This window comes from Ictidomys tridecemlineatus, chromosome 10, assembly GCF_052094955.1.
Source record: "Ictidomys tridecemlineatus isolate mIctTri1 chromosome 10, mIctTri1.hap1, whole genome shotgun sequence".
NCBI lineage: Eukaryota > Metazoa > Chordata > Mammalia > Rodentia > Sciuridae > Ictidomys > Ictidomys tridecemlineatus.
In genome coordinates this window covers 96,477,694-96,483,355 of record NC_135486.1, presented here as the reverse complement: position 1 = coordinate 96,483,355, position 5,662 = coordinate 96,477,694, and the positions used below count along the sequence as shown (strand labels likewise).

General features: G+C 36.6%; 1 pseudogene; it reads right to left on the bottom strand.

The window, feature by feature from the left end:
- Positions 1 to 1,582: 1,582 nt before the first annotated feature.
- On the bottom strand, positions 1,583 to 4,810 carry LOC144367613 (fibrinogen silencer-binding protein pseudogene; annotated as a pseudogene).
- Between the last annotated feature and the right edge of the window lie 852 nt (positions 4,811 to 5,662).

Sequence of the window (5,662 nt, the reverse complement as noted above, 5' to 3'; positions counted from 1 at the left end):
GTTTGATTATGGGGACAATATGATTAGAGCTGTGATTTAAGAAGAGTGTTATAGTAGGAGTAGGCATTGTAGGAAAAACAATTAAATTGGAAATTTTTAGATTATGGCTCTAGATAAAATAAACTCATGAATACTGTTGTTTCCTTATTTTCATTGGTTGGATTTTTTTTTTTTCATGGCTATTCAGGGTTTTAGTTCAGCTGCTGAGGCGGTGAGAAGTTTTCACATCAGACGTACAGGCAGCATTTTACCCACTTTCCTCGATCCAAAGCGACATACAAGTAACAGGCATGCTTCCCGCTGCCATTCGGAACAGGCATAAAGGGCAAATCATTTAATTTCCGGAAACAAAAGTCCAGCTGCACAGAGCCTTTGCTGTTATTCCCTTGTTCTATGGTTTTCCACCACCCGACAACATTCAGCAAAATGAGTTAAGAGTTATTGGTGTTTGGGGAAGGGCAAAACAAAATAAAACAAAAGGACACAGATGGCAGAGATACACTATTACTGCAAAAGCAGGTGAATGCGGGAACATCCTTGGCTTGCCAGGCTTTATGTGAAGCTTGCATTTTTCTTATCCTTGTCTTTCTTGGTTTGCTGGGCCCCAGACTGCTGGGCCTGGGACTGTAGTAGCTGCGCTGCTGCTTTCTTCTTCTGGAAATTGTTCACCTCGTCCTCCAGCTCCTTCTTCTTGTCTTCCACTTTCTTCTTCTCTTCTTGGTGTGTGCGCTTTAGAAGGTCAAACTTCTCGTGGAAGCGTTTATAAATGCTATTAGAGATGAGCTTTTTATTATAGGAATGTCTTGAATGTGTAGCATATCTTTTGACAAATTTTTTCTTCTCTCTCAAATCTGTGCTATGACTTTCCTTTGAGTATAATAAATATAATTTGAGATAATATTTTATAATTCTAGTAAATACATTTTTACAGTATACAACTTTAACTTTTTGAAATTGAAATATAAATTATTATTTGAAATTTAATCATATTATAATTTCAGCCTAGTGCCACTTAAAATCAATAGTGAATGTTCAATTTGAGTGTTGACTTTATACAACAAAATTAGTTTTCCAAAGTGTGTTTTGGGAATGTTAATTCTATGAGATGTTTCTAGACTAGTTCTGTGTACAGGAAAGTTCAACATATGTCTTTTTTGGTGTTTTGGTTCTAAAGTCATTGTGGAAGGTAAAAATTTTTGTATATAAAAAATGATAGGTATGCATATTGGCTTTGAAATTTCCTTTACTGCCCATCAAATAGCATAAAATATTTGTGTACATAATTGTAAATATTTTAATGATTAATATTTTAATGATTAAAATAAAACACTGTCTATAAGGTCAGAAATCGAATGTTGTAGAGAATAAATTGGGGGTATGAAAAAATATGACCAATCAGTAAGTTTTAATATTTAAGAAGAAAATAAAATAATTTTAAAATTATGCCAAGAAAAGAAAATCATGTTAAAAAGTTTTTTTAAAATTGAGATCAACAATATTTTCAACATCTGTTTGTCTATTTTGTTTCAGGATATTCCCAAAGTAATTTTGGACAGAATTAAAATTAAAATTGAAAAAAATCTTAGAGACTATTATAGCCAGGTAGATCATGCCCAGTGCAAATTGCTTTTAGCTTCTTCATGTCAATTTTTGCCCTTAGCAGTTCTTCTCCAGGGCTGCCTTCTTTCCCATCTATTCCTCTTCTGCTGAACATATAATCCAAAATTAATTTTTCTAAAATTATCTGATGTCCTTCTTTCAAGGACATTTGCAGGATCTGAGGGTTATACCTTAATAGTGACCAACAGTGCTCTCTACTTTCATGAAGAAAAAAAAAATGATCTCTCTTTGGAGTGGAAAATGGAGACAATGTCATTCTTGAACCAATAGAAGAAAGTGATGTTGACAAGAATTTTTCCATAACATGTATTTTTAAAAAAATATTTTTTTAGCTTTAGGTGGACACAATATCTTTATTTTTATCTTTATGTGGTGCTGAGGATTGAACCCAGTGCCTCATGCATGCCAGGTAAGCATGCTACTACTTGAGGCATATCACCAGCCCCCATAACATGTATTAATTCATGTTTTTTCTTTGTTTTATAGCTATGCTGTGTTGAGAATATAATGCCCTCTTGTTTTACCTTCCTGGAATAGTGGCAGGGCAGCGCTCCAACATTACCTGTAGAGAGCTGATACCAGCCTGTGCTAGTTTATCCAAGTTTGCACCAAATGAAGTGGATCTAGTTGCCACCACAGATATTTCAAAACAATATTTTCTGCTATAATTACTCCCATAATTAACTCCCTTAGTGCTTCCTTCAGCAGGCAAAAGATTTCAGTGGCATACTCCAGAATCATCCTGTGACTGGAGAAAGGCAGTATTTGCAGCACCCTCAAATAATTTTATATCTGGATTCAGTTTTGTAATCTCTTCTGGATTGCTTCTTCATGGTGGTATGAATTTTGTTTTTTTCAAGGAATTACTCTGCAAGCAACTTGGTACTGCAGATCGTCTCATTTTCAGCAGTACGAACAGACTGTTGCAGCTCTCCAAGCCTACACATCCAGGGACATAGCACCATAGCACCAGCAATAATCTGACAGAAACAGTTCCCTGGGGAAACAGCACCCCAGGCCAGCTGTACTCCTCCTGCAAGACCCTCAGTTACCCAACCACTGGGAGGAGCAACACAAATTTCTAATTAATGATGTCTGAGAAGTCCTTGGCCTACACAGTTTGTCTTGACTAATGCCTTTAATTGGAGCAACCACATTTTTCAAAACAAAATTCAGATCAGAGAAGATATTTTTGATGACTGCCATCCTAACTGGTGTGAGATGAAATCTCAATATAGTTTTGATTAGCATTTCACTAATTGCTAAGCTGTTGAACATTTTTTTCATATATTGTTGACCATTTGTATTTCTTCTTTTGAGAAGTGTCTGTTTAATTCATTTGCTTATTTATTAATTGGGTTATTTAATTTTTTGAGTTCTTTATATATTCTAGATATTAATTCTTTTTCAGATGAATAACTAGGAAAAATTTTCTACCATTCTGTAGGTTCTCTCTTCATATTCTTACCCAATTATTTATTATCTATATTTACTGTCTTTTTGTCCACTGGTTTCAGTCCTCCTTTTGAGATCTTGACTCAACTTCCCATAGATGATAATAGATGATGACTGCTCTGACTGCTTCAAGCTGAGAGGGGGCGATGTGGGATGGGGCAAACAGTTTGAGTTTCCCTCTTAGTAATGTTTTGGGTCAGTCAAGGGGTCCATGAAAAAAGTCTTATTTGGAAGAACAGGTTGTGAAGTCATCTGGAGGTGGGTAATTCTATGAGAAAAACAAAAAGACATGAGTACTGCAATAAGATTAATACAAAATAAGTGTTGTATCACCTGTAACATGTCAATGAATATCATGAAGATGATAGAAACCATTACTCTCTCACCAGGAGTTTCAAGAGCTGAGATGTTGTTTCCATGAGGAGACTAGTGAGGACAGGGCCTTTTGGGGGAATATAAATCTTTACCATTGCCAGAGTTATCAGGAATGTAAACACAACACTTAATTTTTAATGTCACGGATGTCCCCATAATATGTAGTTAAGCCATTTAATATCACCTGATTTTGGGGGGATATTTTTCTATTGGCATAACCCTCGGGATTAGTAAAGATTCCTTTTGTTTCTTAGGGCTAGATAACCATACTAGCAAACACTGATTAAACCTACCTCTGTAGGAGTAAGTTAGGGAGATTTGTAGGCCTCAAATTGACCGAAATGCTTTTGACTCTGACAGTTTCTCTGGATAGTTATCAAGCACTCCTGCCTAAGAGTCTTTCTTTTGCAGCTTCCATTCTTACTTATTCTTGGGGTGAGGGCTAACACAAGTGTACATCTTAAGTTGCATTAAAATAACTATTGTCTTTCTTTTTAATGCCCAGGATGGTTTTAACTGTTTTTGCTAGGTGTTTTAGATCAAGCTGGTCAAATTGACGTTGTTCCTACCAATTGTTAAGAGTCAGTTTAGTTCTCTCAGGGTGTCTCTCTTGGGAAGTTGAGAGCAGCCTCTTAGCTCCATTAGTGCCATCTCCCAGGATAGGATCAGGGTCTTAAAGACCAAGTGCCTTCCCTTGAAAACATCCAGAAAGCCAGTCTTACCAGTCTTAAAGTAAGAATGCTGGGCTTTAACTTTAACGTCTGTAACTTTACAGTTATTTAACCTCTTCTATTTCATCATGGTCGGTATTAGAACTGGAAGTTAGCCTTACATCCTGTCTATAGATGAGGGACTATTATCTCAAATTAACTGAGGTTGATATATTGAAAGTCATATTTCTGTAAGGCACTAACAGATAACAGTTAAGATTTACAAGGAAAACACAAAATAAAATTAACAAAAGTTAAAAAAAAACATTGAATTTGTATAATCAAGAAACATAATTTTTACAATTTCAAACCTTACTTAGTTATCTATCTTCTGATTTTTTTGTTACAACAGTAATCTTTGTAATAAAAAATTGATCTTTTGAACACAACTCTAAATGAGCTCAAGAATAGCCTATTTTGGACTGGGGGAACTTTATGATTCAAAACATACCAGAAGGCATGCAGAACTTTCTTAGAATGTATATCCAGTGATCCAGTGTAGGCATTGGGTTTAAATGATTGATTCTCCATTCAGATCCACTCTCTGTGGACATGACGCTGAACTGTGTAAGCCTCAGAACTCATACCTATTCAAGAGTCTTTACTGAGCACCTACTGTATGTGTCTTTGGGCTGAACACCCCCAACCATGTTGGCGTGAGGAGGCTATGCTGGTCCCATCTTGGAGGGTGTTCCCTTTTGGCTCTCTTGCATGCTTTCTTCTCTCCCATTCAGGTTCAGGTTGGTATCTGGGGCATTCTGGAGAACCATGGGTGCTTTCTTTACACAGGAAGTAGAAATATTGTTTTTTTCTTTCATAGTTATTTTGTATTTCTCTTCAATATTGCTTGACATAATATCTGTCTACTCTATTCAATGAAAATACAAACTAAATGAGAATAGAAAAAAAGTAAAGCATTAAATTGCACAAATTACAAAAACTATTCCAAAATATACTTACATTAAATAAAATACATATTTCAGTAAGATCTACAGTGAATGACTACACTATGGGAAGCCTCACATCTGGGCAGGGCAAGCATTTGCAGGAGAAGCTAAGAGAATGTGCATCCGACCAGTGTGCAGTGGTTTCTTACTGCCAACCTGTGAGTTACACTGGACACACCATTGCATCACTTGTGCAAGACATTCATTTGCTGGGGAAGGGGAAGCAAGCACTAGCCTTAATGCTGAGTTCATTACAACTTCCCAGGAGTTTCACTGACAGTCTAGACAGCACAGTTTCAGAAAAGTGAACATGTTAAGTAAAGTAGATAACACTTTAGTGGTCCAAACACATTTCCTGCTGTATTTATGCTGCATTACCGGCCTGTGGTGGACAGTCGGGAGAATGTTCTTCTTCAGGACAACAAGGTCACAGGACTGGGACCATCCCATGGTATTGAGGGAGAGTGAGGATGGGGAGGAGGAGGGCTACCTTGTGCTGCTTCACATTATATAGGAACTGTGCAATACAGTCCAGGCTGCAATCTTCTCCTCTTA